At 36.1% G+C, this 20,869-nt stretch overlaps 1 protein-coding gene across 2 annotated transcripts in view; it reads right to left on the bottom strand.

The window, feature by feature from the left end:
* Nucleotides 1-20,869, bottom strand: part of LOC129252921 (disintegrin and metalloproteinase domain-containing protein 10) — a 164,981-nt gene that overhangs the window by 29,483 nt on the left and 114,629 nt on the right. The gene's annotated exons all lie outside the window — the stretch shown is intronic.

Raw genomic sequence — 20,869 nt, 5'->3', positions numbered from 1 at the left:
TTTGCTTCCCTGAATCACTGAGTCTTTTATTATTATTCCACATTTTTTCAGGTTTGGCCTTTGTATTTGTACTAACGCCAACTCTTCGAACTTCGTAAACTTTCACATTTTTGTCGACGAGAACATTCAAATCGAGCGAATATGCTTGTTTTCTCTCCATTTTCTTTGTTCCTTTTATACTTGCGGGTACATACGTATATTTTATACTTATAAGACATCATTTTTGAAACTTGTGGGATCTATCAATTACTTGACAGTTTTTTATTTTTTTTCTTCATTCAATTTAAGCTTATCACTTCATTACTTTTTAGATTGGCCCAAAAATTATATTTCGAAATTTTTTTTAAGCTGAACTAGGATTCACTCATTTCGCAATGTCTATATCCTGCAAGGTTTATTATGCATAAAATGCCCCTCTACTAGATATACACAGCAGTGCGTATACGTAACATTTTACCTTCGCAAGCAGCGAGCAACACAACACGCCTTGGCGTATGCGTGATGACACTCTGTACTCGTATGTATGCGTTTGTATGCATAAATATTTATTCGTACTTAGTGGTATGCATATGTATAAATAAGTAAGAGCGCACATACATAGTACATATATCGTGAAAAGCATGTAGCCTACACTTTATAATAGCGTACATTCATACGAACATACATACATATATACATTTTCACAATATATGTACACACATGCATACCTACATGGATACATATATTTTTACGTGTTTGCGACCTCGAAGCATGTGGACATTAATGTGACAGGCACACTTCACTTAACCAACAGCAGTAACAACAACAAAGCGCCAAACTGAATGTCTACATGGCAGGAAATGGCAGACGTAAAGGAGGTGACATGACTGCTCAACTGAACAAAAGTGAGCAACTAAGCAGCAATACGTAGGGCAACCGACCAACTGACTGGCAATGACGCTCAAGCAGACGCCAACAAAACAAAAGAGAAATTGGAAAACCCCAAACAAAAACGAACTAAAACAAAAGCAAACAACAAGAAAATAGAAAAAAAATGAAAAGCAATAAAGAAAATAAAATACTATTACTGTGCACATGTCGGAGTTGTTGTTTGGCAGACAAAATAAAATAAAAAATATTTGGCGCATGTAATTTTAATATTCTCTGTCAAGGATATTTCTAGAAGAATTTTCATGTAAAATAAAAAGGAGAATGAAAATCAGGCGTAAAGCCAGTTAAAATTGTGTACAAATCTGACAACGAAAACGCAAACGGCAACAGGAATAACAAAAAAAAAAAAAAAGAAAACAATAGATAAAGGAAAAAAATAGTATTCTTGCGCCGACAAAAAAGGAACCAATGAAATTGCAACATCCAAAATCTACTGAAAATAACTACAAAAAATTTCCTAACATTCAATGCAACATAAAAAATGTTGTAAACTTTTACTGAAACTGTGTTAAAATGTGGCGCAACGGAGAGGACGAAATTCTTGTTAAAAATTTTACTCTGACCACCACTCACAAACTGGCTTATGCGCGTCAATAATAAACCCTTTATTCGTACTTGAGAAGCTTTTAAGCTTAGTGGCATTGCAAGCGCAAATGTATAATAAAAGGAGTCTGAACAACTGCACTCTGAGAATTGACAACAACTGACTGGAGTGCAGCGCATTTTATATAGTGCGCTATAGTGTTTTTCTTTTTTAACAAATACAATTAGAAAGGTGCAGGTAAGTGAAAAGTAAGTGGGCGAGAGTGAGAGCGATGTGAGTTTGGCGTTAGTTGGACCACAGTATGCCCAGAATTCTCCCCAACATTAATTCTGTCCCGATTATGTTCAAAATGAAGTTTTAGCCTAGATTTCAGCAGCTGTAGTTCAAATAAATTAGAGAAGACGTATATTTCTTTAATAAGCGATACGGCGGCCGCCGTAGCCGAATGGGTTGGTGCGTGACTACCATTCGGAATTCACAGAGAGAACGTCGGTTCGAATCTCGGTGAAAACACCAAAATTAAGAAAAACATTTTTCTAATGGCGGTCGCCCCTCGGCAGGCAATGGCAAACCTCCGAGTGTATTTCTGCCATGAAAAAGCTCCTCATAAAAATATCTGCCGTTCGGAGTTGGCTTGAAACTGTAGGTCCCTCCATTTGTTGAACAACATCAAGACGCACACCACAAATAGGAGGAGGAGCTCGGCCAAACACCCAAAAAGTGTGTACGCGCCAATTATATATATATATAAGCGATACGTGGGTAAGTACATATTTTACATACAGATAAATGCTCAGTTAAAGTTCAATAACTTTGATCAGCGATTTGTTTACAATAGAGGTCAGCAAAAATTTACATTGTGATACGAGGGTATTTATTTGGTGCCTTTGAAACACGACGAACGTTGAACTGTAATTCGATCTAGTTTTCGAAAAACTTGTTACATTTTCGGGTATGAACTGGCCTCGAAAGATTAAACATTGAATGAGTCTAACCAGATTACAAGTTCTTTAGCCTTTGATTTATGGCTATCTAAATATATTTTTAAATTACTACTCATTGACTTTTTTAGGAGAAATAGTAACAGTGCGAAATATGTACATGTAACTGTTACTGTTTATTCTGGGCAGTTTGTAGAAACCTTTATTTCCGGATTTGTCAAATGAATATTCTTTTTTCAGTGTGTTCAAAAATTCACCTCGCCCAGAGGATTGAGGATTATTATTATGATTTCGACGTGTACTTTGGCTTTGCCCTATAGCACCACCCTTAGCCACTGTGAAACGCTCGTATAATGAATTTGAACATGACCGTCGATCCTTGCAGGATGAATTTCTTGAAGGTCATTCAAAAATGGTAGATCTGAAAGAAATATTCGGTGCTGTGCATCAATTGATAACGAAGGATCGTCATATAATATATTGCGAGATAAAGGCATCCTTGGGCATTAGTGCGACCACCATACAATCAATATTGCATGAACATTTGGAAATCAAGAAGATTTGCTCTCGTTGCATATCGCATAATTTGACACTTGCCAAAAAAAGGACTCGTCTCGATTGATGTAAAGAAATGTTGAAGAAATTCAGCAGCGGGTCGGATGGTTCAATGACATCATAACAGGTGATGAATTTACGAATATACGAATCTATATGAGCTTGAATTAAACGGCAATCGACAGTAAGTACGTTCCAAGACGAGCTTAATCCAATGAAGGTTATTCGCGGAAGAAGCACCTCAAATGGGCGTCTGTTTTTGTGGAAAATATGGAACTTAAACAGTCAATTCTGAGTGGTACACAACCATATGCTTATCAGAAGTTTTCATAGAATTAAACAAAACCAACTACCAAAAACAAATAATTTTTTACCAAGACAATGCGAGCTCTCACATAACCGTTCACATAAGGAAGTTTGTGAGCATTCAAAATATCGAAATAGTTTCTAATATCTGAAATAAAGTGCAAGGCCTGAAGAAGCTTTTGAAGCCTTTAAACAAATCGTTTTGAAGGTATTCACTCGGAGTGACAAAAAATCTTTGAAAATTGCTTCGAAGGATTGCAGAAGCGCATTGACTTCCAAGAGAATATTTTGAAAAACAATAAATCTATTTTTGTTATTATTTTACTGTGTTTTCATTATGATTTCAGCCACCGTTGGTTTTAATTCCTTGTCGGCAGAAAAAAAACTGATTGGAAGAGTGTTAGTTTTTGAAATACAGCAATTTACTCAACTCGCCTCTGTTGCTGTACATATAAACAAATTTTTCATTATACCAGTGAGGTCGGAGACAAATTTAAGCCCTCCCTCTGTTGGAAGAATTAAATGAAGAAATAATTGTTTCTAATTGATGTTGGTTGACGAGAAAGAAAGGGCTACCAAAACCTGCTAGGTGATTACGAGATCAATTTTTTATATTACATTCAGAAATTCATTACACTCAGCTTGCTTTATTTAGAAGTGAAATTTGTTATTTAATTTTTATGAGACTTCAATGTAGAAGGTCACCGTAGTTATTAACTTTTGTTGTCCATCCTCGCCTTCATAACTACATATGGTAGTTACATACTGGTGTATAGGCGAAGGCATACTGAAGCATAGTTTGGGAAGTTGAGTTTTAACTAGGCCCCAAAGAAGACATCTATATCATTTTACTGGCAAAATTCGAGATTATACACATCAATCACTGGACCTCACAGTATAAAGACAGGCTATTAATGAGACTGTTGGGCGGCGTCGGAGTCGAACGGGTTGGTGCGTGACTACCATTCGGAAGTACGTAGGTTCGAATCTCTGACAGAAATACGTTTCGGCTATTGTTTTTGTTTCTCCTAACTTTCGAGAATAGATCCCGACATACTTAATATATATGTGAAGGCTCCTGCACCACATTAGCTAACTATTCCCGCACCCTCTTAACACACTCATCTAACATACTTCACTCTCTCTCTCTCTGGACCCTTCTTGTTGAAACAGCGTTTTTCTTGCTACAAGACAAACAACATAGGTTGGGAACCAAAGATTTCGAAGCGCTGTCGACCACAAGCGGTTCGCGGGTTTCTAAGAAAAATCAAAATTGAGTACTTTCCGATCACGGTTTATGCAGCCGTTTTAAATAACACCATGGAGAAAAGGATAAGCGTGAAATATTAAATTGAATTAAATGAAAATGCAGTCAAACATGAAATTATATCCCCCTAATTTTTTTTCTTTTATGGTGGTTGCAAAACTCCCTCATGCATGTGGAATTATGTGTACACATTATTACACCGTGGGACAAGAATCAATTTTTTTGTTATCCAGGGAAAATTTCACATGCACGTAAAAGTATAAATTTTCAGTTTTTTCATTTTCTTAACAAATATTTTTTTCTAAAGGACTTTATTAAAAAAAAAATAGTTTTAAATACTTATACTCAATCTATGATATTAGGATGGGCGTCAAACGAAAGAAGATATATTAACTTAAAAAAATATATAGTTCGTAGTGAACAGAACCATGTAACAAAAACCAAAGTTTCAAACTTTTTAAAAAATTTCTTAAAATTTTGCAAAGCTTTCCTTTCGACTTTTTTTGACAACCTGAATTTTTAGAATTTTTCTGGGTATACTGTTTTATAGTGACTACCAATTACACTTAATTTTTGGTATCATCTTTTGTAGACTATGCTATACTTTTCTTCTTGTACTTCGTGCGGAAGAAAAGAAGTAACACTGCGAAAAAAAAATAATCAAGCGTAGTTTGTACAAACTTCAAACTTGCATTTTGCTATACTAAAGTTTAATGGGCTACAAAATTGCATACCTAGAAAAATTCTACAGATTTTAAATGTTTTGATGAAATTTGAAAAATCTTTGTACAAAGTATGAAACTTTGCGTTATGTGGGTTTTATTGTAGCATGAATTTATTATCGTAAACAATTTTTTTTGTAAAAATGATTTTGCAAAGACCTTTATATGAGAAGAGATATTAGGGGCGAATACAAGGTGGTGCAAATTTTTTCATCCATTTGTATTTTTGAATAACCATTTATAACATAACATACATTTTTTTCAAAATAATTCACTATAAAATTAAAAAGAATATTTAAGGATAAACTGGGCAAAGGAAATTATTGCACTATATTTTTTTTTGGCAAAGAGTAAAGAAACCAGTTTTTAATAGCTGGATATAACCTCTATTATTTGCTACCCATATTAATATATTAGAGTGAGTACTTCAAACCATTTTTTGAAAATTTAATCCTCTGAAGCTGTAAATCCTTTGGAAAAAATTGATGAGTATGCAACATTCTTCTTCTTCTGAATTGGCGCGATAACCGCGTACTCGATTTTGGCCGAGTTTAGCAAAGCACGCCAGTCGTTTCTTTCTCGTGCTAACCGGCGCCAGTTGGACACACCAAGTGAAGCCAAGTCCTTCTCCACCTGATCTTTCCAACGCAAAGGAGGCCGTCCTCTTCTACTGCTACCACCAGCTGGTACCGCATCGAATACTTTCAGAGCCGGAGCTTTTGTATCCATTCGGACGACATGACCCAGCCAACGTAGCCGCGGGATCTTTATTCGCAACACTACTATGAATATATAATTAATCACCCTATAGGAAGATTTATAATTTTTGCAAATGGCGTCGTACGTCAATTATACTTCAGACTTGCGAACTGCATAGCTGCAGTATACGCACAGATAAGCAATGGTCTTATTTAGTAAAAAGTCATTAAAAAATTGGATGATTAATTTTGCGCCATCTTGTATTTAAAATGATTTTTGAAAATGTTGTCCCTTTAAAGCCTTTTGAAAAATGAAATTGATCAGAAAATGAAAAACTGAATATGCAGCATTAATATATAAAATCTGTTATTTCACGTATATGTGAAATTTTTTCCGGACAATTCGCACTGTCGCACGGTGTAATCAAGTGAATTCAATTATGTATTATAATATTCCAATTAGTCAGGCGAAGTGCAGTTTGACCTTAAATGCGCTGACAGTTAACTGGTTGGTTGTTGGCAGTTTGCGGTTTTCCAGTTGTTTGGTTGTTATACATAGCAGATGGCCGAGCCGGCGAGGAAAGGCTGAAGGCTATGATGAACGGTGACTCACGTAAATTACTTGTGGGTATTTCCCAGTTTCCCAAAAGCAAAACTTTTGATGTTTGTTTACTAAATCGCGGATTTGCCTTGAGGGTTCCGCACACGCCATTCACTCACTACCCTTTGAACTTAAGTTGGTTATAAGAGGGGAATTTTTCTACTAAAGTTTAGTATATATTAGTATATACTATACATATATGTATATGTAAGTATGCGCACACTTTATGCTAGTGTAAGTAAAATGGGAAATTTTACTTAAACAGCTTTGTTCCTACGTATAAACAGTAAGCTCTCAATTAATCAGATTACAGTATTAATAGAATAATTTCACCCTTTCCAATGAATGCTATTTATTTAGGTGTAGTTGTATGGTTATGTGTACATGTGTCTATGTATGTGTATGTATTTGTTTGTTTGTTTGTTTACTTACTGTTTGTTTGTTCATTAGTGATTTATATGGTATGTACATATTAGTGGGCTTGTTTGTACGTTTATCTAGAGCATGTTATGCCACACCTACTAAAAGGAGCTTGTGCTGTTGCTCCTTACATAGTTATATGCAAATATATTTATATACATACGCCGAATGTGGAATCCGAAGGGCTGGACCAAACAGATGATTCAGTTAGTTTGCAGCGGGTTGGGAGTAGAAAAACACAGCCACTTAACATACATACATATGCACATCCGAGCATGCGGGCATACATGTGTAGAGCCCTAATGACAATGGTCAACAAAGGAAGCTAGCGAGCACAGACAAACATATGTACGCATGCACAAAACACTATTGTGTGTAGGCAGGGCATCATGCAATAAATAGCCGCTCAAACACACACACATACCTATTTAAGCAAAAGACTTAGCTACTCCTCCCCACTCAATGCATGAGCAATGAGCTTTCAACTTGACTCCGGGGCGTTTAACAAATGGGACAACGACGCCAAACGGACACATGGAGCGCATGCAACGCAGCAGCATTGAAAAAAAAAAACACAAAAATAGGAACGCGAAAAAAGCAATGAACGAAAAGCTGGGTCATGCGGCATATCATGTGAAAAATGAATTGAAAGCAAAAAAACTGCAACAATAACAACAAAGAATGTAGAGGTATGTAGCCGCGCCTAAGGCAACACGAAAACCAGCACGCACACATTCAGGCACACCTACTAACATACGTATGTATCTACGCATGTGCATGCCATGAAAGGAAAGTAAGAAAAATATTTTGAGTTTAAAAACAAAAGGCAAGCGATAGAGAAAATGGACCGAAAAATTGAAAATAATTAAGGTGCACACAAACATATGGATACATACATACATATGTGGATATGCATACAGCGAGGTGCATAAATGTTCATACACCAGTGCAAATGTCGTAAGGTAAAGTATGTTTGCTTTTGAAATGCTTGGGAAAGATGAGTGCTCTTCGATTATCTGCTAACGCCTTAAAAGCTTCAGTTTATCTGATCAACCAACAAGCATCGCTAAACGGTTTTGCTGAAACTTTTTTTCTTTTGTTAATTGTTTTTTTGTTTTGTATTTAAAAGCTACTGTTGAATTGTTACGTAAAATAACCTACATGGCTAATATCCAGCAAACTTTGGAGTCTTATCTTAGTGTGCGTGGATAAGCAATGTGGAAAGTCAGGTATGCATAGTTTAATCCAGATTTGGACATAAGTGTAAATTCGGTGTTTACCGCTTCCAAATTAAATTTTTTGTACGTCCCATATAGGCATTACGAAGAATTGTTCTAAGGTTGAAAGTAAGCCAATTAATTTAAAAAAAAAAATAAATAAATAATTGGCGCGTACACTTCTGTTAGGTGTTTGGCCGAGCTCCTCCTCCTATTTGTGGTGTGCGTCTTGATGTTGTTCCACAAATGGAGGGACCTACACTTTCAAGCCGATTCCGAACGGCAGATATTTTTATGAGGAGCTTTTTCATGGCAGAAATACACTCGGAGGTTTGCCATTGCCTGCCGAGGGGCGACCGCTATTAGAAAAATGTTTTTATTAATTTTGCTTTCACCGAGATTCGAACTAACGACCTCTCTGTGAATTCCGAATGGTAATCACGCACCAACCCATTCGGCTACGGCGGCCGCCATATTTTTTCAATTAATTTTACTTGTACTTATTGTCAGATGTCCAATTAACATCACTAAACAAAATTTGTTTTGATTTCGCTTAAATTTGAAATTTATACAGATTGGTACAAAAATAAAGTAAAAGGTTTAAAAGCTTTAGAGTTAAAAGAAAAACAAAGAAATGCATTATTTTCTCGGTAGATGGCTGTTTTTTATTTGTTCCATTTAGTTGTGAGTTACAGAGTATTAACAATGGAAGTCAACCAAGAAAAAATTCGGTGCATTTTACAGTATTTCTTTGATAAATGAGAAAATGCAAGCCAGGCCTCTGAAATTGTGGATGGTAAATATTTATGGTGCCGACACTATAATAGCCTATTATTTACAACTTTGGTTTCGTCAATTCCATTCAGGCATTATTGATGTTAAAGAAAATGTCAGAAATGTCGATAAAATCACAGAAATAATCATAGTTAAGCTAGCGACTGACCAGAAACGGTCAGAATTGGCCAACAGATGAGGGCAACGCTAGGCCACACACGTCTGTAGTGACTCGCCAAAAACTCCGGGAGCTTGGTTGGGAGGTTTTAATATATCTACCGTACAGTCCGGACCTAGCACTAAGCGATTACCACCCTTTTCTCTCAATGAAAGAGTTCCTGAGTAATATGAAATTGACACCAATTTTTTTCTGAATTTAAGCCAAAACGAGTTTTAAACACTTCAACCACAGTGGCACCTAAGCCAGATTTCTTTGTTTGGAAAACTACATATTATATTTATTTGCACCGCATCGTTATCACTCACAGTTTGAACCATTCACCTCATCCAAAACACATTTAATCCTGTAGGTGCCTCTCAATATATTTACAATTAGAGTTCAATTTGCTTACGATTGTATAGGAGGACCAGATCAGAGTGAAGAAATAAATGAAATGTAACATCAGAGTGAGTCGAGGGATGTTAAACTAAATTATCATGGCGTCAGATATCTCCTACACAACTTTGAGCGTTACAACGCTGGTATGGCGTGCAGCGTTGTTTTTTTTACAATTATTCTTAGAGATAGTTATTGATTTTGTCCAGTTCTGGCTACAGAAAGTCGATTGAGTTCGCTCTATATCCAGGGCCGATAATAGGGGTGCTTCCTCATTTTGAATGAAATCATCGCAAGAGTCAATCTTTATGAATGCATTGATCGAGCTAAAAAGTTGTAAAAAATCAACCCCTTAAGCCCTCCACTTTATTAGAATACCAAACTTCAAAAAACTACCTTAAGCATCATACTAAAAATTATTCTAAATGTTTCTAATTTTAAAATTTGATAAATATTTTTTAATGATTTCTTTAATTTCTACAAAATTTGAAACTTGGACTCATATCATTTTTGTAGGAGATCGGTATTCTATTTTCATAAGAAAATTATTGAAATTAACTTACTAACAAATAAATTAGCAAAACTTCTCTATAAGTTCCTGTACTATAGTTGGTTAACACAGTATATTTGCCAGCGTTTTGTGGTGTGCGTTTTGATGCTGCTCCATAAATGGAGAGACTTACAATTTTAAGCCGACTCAGAAGATATTTTTTATGAGGAACTTTTACATGGCAGAAATATTGTACGTTCGGAGGAACGCGCCGCTATTAGAAAAAACTATTTCTATCAATTGGTGTTTCATGCCCGGGGTTTCGAACCTGTGCACTTACGCATGGTACTCACATATCAAATCATTCAGCTACGCCGGCTGCCATGCGATACAGCTATAAAAAGAAATTCTCTAAATCGAAAACTTAGACCCAACTTAGTTTCAACTTTTGTAGCTAAATTTAAAGTGTATCCAATTATTTTTATGCAGTTGCTACTTCTTAACAAACATTCAAAAATTAGACTCTTAACACTCGCACGTACATATTTGCCACAAATCCAAGCACACATACAAGAACACTTTTCCTAAACTGATTTTACAAAATACCAATTTGTGGTCTCAATTATTTGACTCTGGAAGCATCAGAGATAGTCACATACTACTTTTTATGAGTATTTTTTCTCTTACTTTTCGTGTTTTACCAAATGAAAGTCTGCATAAGTAAGTGAGAGCCTGTGAACTTTGCCATTTATTCACACTTTAAAAAGCTTTTTGCATTCACTGATGGCAAAGGATTTCTGCCTGAATAGAAACCACTTTCGGTATAAATGCTTTTAGCCTACTAAAGGTATGAAGGTGTACTTTATATGTAGTACATTTTGGTGAATATCGACATTCAGTTGTGCGTACGTACACATATGTACTTATTCACACCCAAATACACATACATATGTACATATATTAGCTGTTTGGAAATGGCTCGTAACGACGATACGTTGTGCTACTCTCGCAATCCTAAATCAAAGCGCAAAAATTTGCTCTGGGCAATGTGCAATATGATGATAAATGCCACATTTCCTGCTTCATCACGTACGCTTAATTTGGATGTCCTGCTCCTGGTCGGCTGGTCGACTGTGAGTAATTTAAGTTAACACTTTCGAATGTCAAATGGATAGGATATACCATACGTAATGTAATCGTGAGTAGGCATGCACCAAGTATGCCAAATGTGTTGCGTAATGTGGGCCCATACATACATACATAGATATGGACAAGTATAGTTAGTATGTATTATTTTGGTTATTTCCAAGAAGGCCTGTGAAAGCTAAAATGAGCAATTTTGTTGATTAACAGTACGGCAATTTTCATTAGCGCCATGTGATTGGCTGAATATTTGAACTTTTGTTTTATCGAAATTTCGAAATTAACGAACTGCGGATATTTGTGATGGTTTGACACGAGCGAATACAGAGTTTAAATTTTTGCAATTTAATTATTATAAGTTTGGTCCACTCAGGGCTTAAAAGTACTGTATGGAAGACTTTTGAGAGGTTAACTCACAAAGCTTTTGGAAATGTTGTTTTAACGATTGCTCGTTAATTTTTTATATGAAAGAAAACTCCCAGCACCGAGCAAAAAATGTTGAACTATCAGCACCACTTTAAACTTTCATTTTCTTAATCAATGTGTTATAAAACTGCATACTCGAAATTTTCCTAAAGATTCTGAGTAAGAAGTTTGATATTTTACCAAATTTTTTTTTCTAATCTGCACATGGTTTCAAAATTAGATTTATAGTATATGGGCTTTGAAGGAAAATGAGCTATGTTTTCATAAAATGTTATTAAAATTTTTGCAAATGACATTGCACATCAATTATATTGAACAGCTGCAGTATACAAACAGGTAAACAATAGAGCGCTGCAAAATCAAAATAAAGATTTCCATGCCTCAAAGTGATTTTTTTTATTTAGTAAAAAGTTATTATTATTAGTCGGAATCAGTTCTGCAGGAATCATGCACTGGGTCAGAGATTATATATGCAATTTACATAAAGAGCGATGGTCCAGTCTAGAACACTGCAGAACTGCAAAGTGTTTTGTGACAAGGCCAAACAGAAAACTGTCGAACTTTTTTCTAAAACTTGGAAGGAAAGACGTTCGGTTGATGACCGGTATTATGTATTATAGGATATAACACAGTACATGACCACCTTTGAAATCATTGAGAACCCGATTTTCTTGTCTTGCTTAGAGGAAGCGGATACCACTGAGCATTTTCTCTGTGAGTGCCCTGCCTTTGCTAGAGCAAGGCTACCAATTTTGGTTAATATTTGTTCTCTCAAACTGGCGGATATTTTCAGATTTGCCAAAGAATCTGGAATATTCTCACAGGACTAGATATATCTGTCTCTATTCTATCCTATATCTTTCTCTCTGTTACTTCTTTTCTTTTTCCGTTGAGTATCTATCCTTTTATTAGGTGCGCAAATAAGTTCCCGCTGTTTGTCACTGCCGCCAGCAATGTGTGCTAGTTTATTCTAACATAACTTAAACGTCATAAACCAAGATTAGACATATTGTAAACAAACTGCTTCGACACATCAGTGATTCTGTTTTGGTATCATATACTTTTGGTTTTGTGAAAATGTCTGATTTTGTGCCGAATAATCGTCATTTGCGGGAAGAGTTGATTTTCCTCTTTCATTCGAAAAAAAAAACGGCGGCTGAAGCGTATCGAGAGCTACAAAAAGTTTATGGAGATGCTGCTTTAAGTGAAAAAACGTGCTGAGATTGGTTCCGTCGCTTCAAAAATGGTGATTTTAATGTTGACGACCGTCCGCGTGAAGGAAGGCCAAAAATCTTCGAAGACGCTGAATTGGAGACATTGCTCAATGAGGATCCGTGTCAAACGCAAGAAGAGCTTTCTTCAGTATTAGGAGTTACCCGCCAATCCATTTCCAAGCGATTGCATGCTTTGGGAATGATTTAGAATCAGGGTTCCTTGGGTTCCTTATGAGTTAAAACCAAGGGATGTTGAAGGTTGTTTTTTCGCCAGTGAACAACTGCTCCAGTGGCAAAAAAAGAAAGGTTTTCTTCATCGCATCGTGACGGGTGATGAAAAATGAATTCATTACAACAATCGGTATCGACATCAATTGATGCGATTGAGCCGAACACTGCGCGAGAAGCAGCCGCAATACGTGGAGAGGCATGAAAAAGTGATTCTACAGCATGACAACGCTCGGCCTCACGTTGGCAAACCCGTTAAAACCTACCTGGAAACACTGAAACGGGAAGTCTTACTCCACCCGCCATATTCTCCAGATATTGCGCCGTCCGATTATCACCTGTTCCGGTCGATGGCACATGGTCTAGCTCACCAGCAATTCCATTCATATGAAGACATCAAAAAATGGCTTGATCCGTGGATAGCCTCAAAAGATGAACAGTTTTACCGCGACGGTATGCGAGATCTACCAGAAAGATGGGAAAAAGTAGTAGCCAGCAATGGGCACTACTTTCAATGATTCACTTGTAACCATTTGTTTAGAATAAAGTTGTATTTTCATCAAAAAAACAAAAACAACAGCGAGAACTTAGTTGCGCACCTAACACTTTCCAGAGCTTTGAATACAAAGACCTTTTTAGACTGAGTGTTTTTGTAGTTACAAATCTCTTGATGCTTCTTGCCTTGCCTTTCTTCAAATTTCATTTTCCAAAAAGTTGTGTGAAAAAATTGATGATTAGTTTTGTTTGGGGCTGGCTTAAAGAAATTCGACAGCCTAGATCCTTTTTCTCTCCTCCACTAATCAACAGCACTGGATGGCTGGATTCCCTACATTTTTTCGTAGGTATTGGCCCACATTATGGTATCAAAACGGCATGTAAGTGCCACTTATAGTGTACCTGGGGTACTCTTGCCATCTAACCTACTTACCTACCTACCTTTGTGTCACTATGTAAGAGGTGAAGCAAAAAATTCAGAGCGTTTTCCGCTAGATGTCTTTATACATTTTTTTGATCGCCTGCATCGTCGTTCACCTTGATAGTATTACTACTAGGTTATTCAATAAGTTTAATGATAATAAGTAATAATGATGAGATCATAACTGCTGTGGACTTCAGATTCTCACTTCAGGGATGGAATAATAAAGTACATGCGGAAGTGTATGGAAGTGAGTTTCAAACCATAAAATTGTGTTTTTCTTATTAATCCGCAAAACTTATTGAACAACCTAGTATACTTTATTTATTGCAAAAGCAAGGCAGTGTTTTCACCATGGTAGCCATTCGTCGAAACTGCCCATAAAATCAAGAACATAGTCGACCCGGCATGTGAGTTTTTATTCCATTGCCAGGGATGAATGACCAGAAATCCATTTGGGACTGTTTGCATACAAAAAAAAAAATACAAAAAAAAAAATTGGTCTCAAGTAGAGAGGGGCTCACCAAAGGCAGCTAGTGGAAAACGAAATTTTTTACTTCAAATAATATTAATCAAATTATATTTAGTCCAACGCGGAAAAAAAACGAAAGTAAAAAAGTGGCTAAATTCAGGTGGAATTAAACTTTTAGTTTTTAGAAAGTTGGATATATTTATCGTTTGTACTGATTTCGAGCAATTTTTTCTTAATGGGTACCGAAATATTAAAAGGCTGAACCATAGGCTGCTTTCTTTTTAAATTACATATCGTTTTGGCACCAAAAAGTTGCGCAACACAGTATCAGCCATAAGCGGTGCGAAATTAAAAGCTTCACGCTTGAACAATGCTTCGACAGTTCAAAATTTGCTTCCAAAACAAGCGCACTGTTGCCCAAATTGCTAGTTTTCTTTATGGCTATATTAATAAACAAAATTGTCGTAAGCGACTGCCAAGAAGACAATGCAAATGAACAGAGTGACAGTTTTATACCGATTTTAGAGTGGTGACGTCATTGGCCAATTTTAATTAGGTACTCACTTTTAGTGAAATGAAATTGACAATTTGAATCTAGGCGATCTTTGGTTTCAGCAGAATGGCACGCTATGATAGAAAACTAATCAAACAAACGTTCTTTAGCGCATCCAGTTCGATAATTGTGCAATCAGCTGTTCTGGTGACGTCGGTTGGCCTCAACGGAGCTCCGATGTGACATCATCAGACTGCGTTGCTGTGTGATTGAATAATATTCTTCGAGCTATTGTTGAAATAGGTGCGAAAACAATGGGGTATTTATGCTGGAGTTGACTGGATGGAGACAGCCATTTTACTAAAATTGTACTACACAATTAATATGAGGGCTTGCGCTTTCTAGTATAATTCAAATTATTGAAAAATATTGAACCGTGTTCTAAATTTATGTATTTCGTTTGTTATTGCAAATAACAGTGATGTAAACAAAAGTTTAATGCTCTAGTGTTGTAGTACGCACGGATCGAAAAGTATATTTGTTAAAAAAAAATTTTGTTTTTATTTCGAAAGCTCTCAAATTTCAAGCCAACGAATGTGATTATTTTGGTTTTAGAATATTTTAATTTTCTGGCTTGCAAAAATGAAGATATTTTATGCGTGGTCCTTCATCTAAAGCAACAAAATAAATTACTTTTACTTTACATCCGCACACACAAATTCATAGCTATTCATCTCATTCACTAAACTTCTTTTTTTTTTAATAAAAACTTCCTTCCTCTCCAGCTATTTTTATAGAAAGTGTAACAGGATGTATAGAAACCATTAAACGATTGTCTTGTTCACAAACTATACTCGCATTGATATGCAAATACTTTCAAACCAATCACATCCTGTTTCAGACGGACCTTGGATTACAAAAAAAAAATAGTATAAAATGAAAGAAATACAAATAGAAATACAACGAATAAAGAAATTCATGTTTGAGTACAACCGAAAATTTTATACCCAATGCATTTACATTTTTATATTATATTAGTTTACAGGCAAAAAAATTCAAGATAGCCAATTCCTTTATAAAGTCATGCGTTGCAAAAAATCTGCATATGTTATTTCTATCTTGCAGTCTTCGAGATATCACTAAATAGCGGTTATATATATATATGTATATACAAGGTGGCGCAAATTTAATCATCAATTTAGTTTTTGAATAATTTTTTTACATAACTTGCAGGTAATATTCCTTATTGACCGTTTTACCCTGTGGCAAGAACTCATGATGCACAACGCCCCTGCAATCGAAGAAAACGGTAAGCAAAACTTTTACATTCGACTGAACTTGAGGAGCTTTTTTCGGTCTTGGTTCGGGCGGCAGCTTCCATTGCGATGATTGAGCTTTGGTTTCCACGTCATAACCATAACCCCACGATTCGGCACCTGTTATGACCCTTTCGAGCAAATTTGGGTCATCGCGGACAGAGCCCAACATCTTATTATATTAGCAATGTCCATGCGATGCTGCTTTTGGTCGAAATTGAGCAGTTTTGGTACGAACTTTGTGACGACCCGTCTCATGCCCAAATCATTGAAAAAAATCGAATGGCACGAGCCAATCGATATGTCTAGGTCCTCAGCAACTTCTCTAACGGTGATTCGACGACTAGCCAATACTAGTTTCTTCACTTCTGAAAACATTTTGTACCATCGATAAACGTTGCTTTGGTCTAAAGTAGCTTCTCCGTATGACACAGTCAACATTCGGAATGCATCCACGCACTTAATTTCGTTTTTCACACAAAATTTGATACAGGTTCTTTGATCCATCTTTTTGAATAGGTAAAAATCAAAGACGAGCCGAAACACGTGCAAGCAAGGCAGCTGCCAACAGTTATCTGAACATTCAAACTGACCAAACTCGTCGACATGAGTGAGAGACATGAGTATCAGCATATCGCCATAAAAAGATCGATTCGAATGTACGTAACCTGCGAAAATTCAAAATTCGCGATACTTTTTGAACACACCTCGTATACAATTTACATAAAGAGCGATGGTCCGGTCTAGAATGGTGTAGAAATGCACAGTGTTTTGTGACAAGTCCGAACAGAAAACTGTCAAACTTTCTACTAAAACTTAGAAGGAAAGACGTTCGGTTGATGGTCGGTATTATTACAGGACACAACTCATGAGGTCAGCATATGCCCACCATTGGAATCATTGAGGAGGAGGCGGATAGCACTGAGCACTTTCTCTGTGAGTGCCTTGCCTTTGCAAGAGCACGGCTACGAGCTTTGGGTTCCGATTTCGTGAGAATGAGTAATATTCGTTCTCAAAAACTAGAGGATAATTACAGATTTGCCAAAGAATCTGGAAAATTCTCACAGGACTAGCTATCTCTGTCTCTATTCTTTTCTACCTCTTTCTCTGATGCTTTTCTCCTTCCCTTCTTGACTATCTACCCTCTTTCCAGCGCTCTAAATACAATGGGCTTTTTAGCTTGAGTGTTTTAGGAGCCACCAAATCTCTTGATGCTCCTTGGCTCGACTTATTCAAATTTCAATTGCAATTTCAATTAGTCAATGCCCAAAGAAGTTGTAATATCTAGTTGCATCTGGCCAGGAGCTTCATCTGGTAATAATTGACATTGATTCTTCGTCTCCAAACTTTCTTACAAATTGGAATTAGAACTTTTTGATGTTAACAGTGGAAATGTTTAAGCCAAAACCTGGGAGTCTACAATATTGTATGAGCCTTCTTCATGCATGAATTTGCTTTTCTTAGTTTGTATTAAGAATATCCTATAAGATTGGAGTTAATATATGGCATAAAAGAGTCTTAAAAGATAAGGATAACGGACAATGAACAGAATTGGGACCTCGCGTAGACAGGAGAGGTACCAACGATGGTAACAGAGCTAGGAGAGCCTTTCAATATTATACATACTTTAATAAAATTTTCTGTGGAAAAAAATGTTATGTTATATTTGGAAAAGGATACCTCTTTTTTGCGTTATGAGTTCTTTATGATATCGTCCAAAATAAACGCAAAGAGAAGCGGTGACAACGGACATGCTTACTACTGTCCTGCTTACTACTACATGCTTGTCTTACTACTGTGTTGGTGGAAAAGAGTTCGCTTATGGTATCGTTATGTAATACTGCCAATGAAATAAAAAAACTATCATTTATAACTTTACCAACCATCTCGAGGACTTGGGCTTCGCTAATGACATCTGCCTCCTTTCACGCACTGTTGGACTGGAGCTGAGCATTGCCAATGCCAAGACCACTAGAGTCAACCAAACCAGCGCACGCTATATAATGATTGGCTATTACGCGGTGGAATTCTGTTTCCTTGGATGTACAATAACAACAGAGGGCGAAGAGGACGTCAGCTGCAGACTATGTAAAGCAAGAACGGTGTTCGGTCGCCATTACTTACTTGTCGCCATAGATATCTGAGCGAAGCTTCGAATTTTCTACTCTTGTGTTATGTCGACATTGCTATACGGAAGTGAAGCAACGCTAGTCTCAAACAACATCACACAGAGGTCTGGAACCTTTCTAAACCAATGCTAACGCATCATTTGCAGAATACTCTGGCCTAAAACAATCAGCAATGCCAATCTGTGGAATCTTACCGATGTAAAAAATGGCGATGGATAGCCACATCCTCAGAAATCACCAGATTACTCAAAATTCAAATGAAGCTCTTCCACTGATGTAATAGGGCTTTAACCACTACTTATTTAATTTTTTAACTGTTATGATATTTTATATTTTCAAAAGAGTCTTGAAGGAATTTTTATTTTTTCACCGATATGTTTTCAGCCAAAACAGAAAGGAAAACAAAAGTTTTCGGGCTAAACTAAAAGCGAAAATTGATTTTAAATTTTTAGTTAAATATTATATATAAATAAAAATCTGGCTCTTATTTTTTTGGTCAGAAATTAAAGTTAAAACTTGACTTCCAGGTAAACAGAAATGGTAAAATCTGGCTTTACTTCTTCGCTCGAAAATACAAGTCCATATTTGATGCTTATTTTTCTAAAAGTTAAAATTTCATTTTGTTTCGTATTATCAATACGTTTGATGTTTTTCATAGAGCTGTGGACTATTCTGATCCATTGCTATCTAGTCCTTGCCTTAAGAAAGTATATAAAAGTAATGCCAGATAGGGAATAGGTAATAGTGAAAGGTCTTTTAGAAGGCAGTAAAAATTACACCGCTTTACACACATTCTGTCCTCCAAAATTTTTCACACGGGCAGACTACGAGCTCTATATTTTATAAATAAAAAAAAATTCTGACGTGTACATGAAAATAGCCGATACACGTGTATTTTTATTTTTTATTCCCTTTCCGAAAAAGTATATTTGGTTCATAGGACAGAAAAAAAGTTCGTTTTTGTAACGCAGTGTTATTAGTAATTAATACTGAGTAAATTATTGAATTTGAAAAATGTTTTTTAATTTTATTTTTTTTCTATGTTTTTATTTAAATAACTTAAAGTTTTAAACTTTGCACAAAATTTAAAAAAATTCAACAAATTTCCAACTTTTTAATCAAAATTTTTGGAAACATTTCCAGTATGTAGTTTTATAGTTCATATATGTATGTAATCAAGTACAAGCTCGAAGTGGCTTAAAAATCGTATTGAATTTGGCTATTGTATTTTCTTGGAGGTCTTGTGCATTTTCTTCAAATAAATAAATTGTCAAGCATTCGTTATGTAGAACAGAAGGCGTAACGCATATCTTTAGTTTTCGAATTCATGCTAAAAAATTTATTTGAAAGGCTTTATATTTTTCTTCCAATAATATTTACATGATTTGATGGAAACACTCTTTACATACCGAGTAGATGGTCTATATACGTCTATATCGAACACGCATAGTTTTAGAACCAATAGCAAGTAAACGTTACGCGGGCAAATTGGTTTACCCAGATGCTTTTATGTATGGGGTACAAGAAATGAGGAAATGTGAAAGTTAGAATTCTCACAGTTTCCGGAAATAAAACGTTATTGATTTCAATCTACTGCATACTGTCGATAAGTGTATCAGATAATATATGAGGAAATACAAACTAAACATGAATATGTAACAATAAAAAGCTTTTAAATTTTAGATTTGTTTCATTTTGCTGGCATTTGGGTAGTTTTTCATACAATCCTTGAGAGAATTGAAGGTAAGATTTATAGCAGTATTTCATTCGACATTGCCATTGGCAGCACAAAGTGATTATTGTTTACGGCAATGGACAGTTATAGTAGTTGCCAATGCTACACGAACATATTATTTCATCACAAACATACCCACATTGCTTAGACTGTACATGGTGAGGATGGTAGAGGGTGAGCATAAGGAGAAAAGAGAATGCTGTAGTAATCATTGCCCCATCCTCTGCCTTGCAAACCATAACAGCGCCAGCAATGCCACAAATGGCAATTCCATCCTTCTGCACTGCTGATAGTCAATGCAAATATTTCGTCCTTGACATCTTTCATTCAATCTAAGGTGGAATGTGTTTTCTGCACACCCCAATGCATACGCAACTGCCCACCCAATCATATTAATACAAATGACTACGTATAAACACACACTAACACATACACATTTATGTACGAATCCAAGTTGATGCTGTGCAAATGTGCTCATGCGAGTCGAGTATACATTTGAGAATGTGAGTTCAAATATTTGCAGAGTCATCGCTGCCATCGAAGCTGTTAGATGATGAACGACCAAATGGACAGAGCACTTATGTGTGCTGTGTGGCAGAGGTTCCGGAACTGGTCATTTTTGCAAAATATGAAAACTTTCCGTGTTTTTCTATGGTTGCGTTTCTACTATTTTTTCGTTTATTCCGTTTCGAGATGACTGCTGCATCACTCAATCCCTTGTGCTTTATGGTTATTGCTGTTGTTTCGTTTCAGTAGCACTCCAATTCGAAAAATCT

This window comes from Anastrepha obliqua, chromosome 1, assembly GCF_027943255.1.
Source record: "Anastrepha obliqua isolate idAnaObli1 chromosome 1, idAnaObli1_1.0, whole genome shotgun sequence".
NCBI lineage: Eukaryota > Metazoa > Arthropoda > Insecta > Diptera > Tephritidae > Anastrepha > Anastrepha obliqua.
This window is presented reverse-complemented; position numbering and strand designations above follow the sequence as displayed.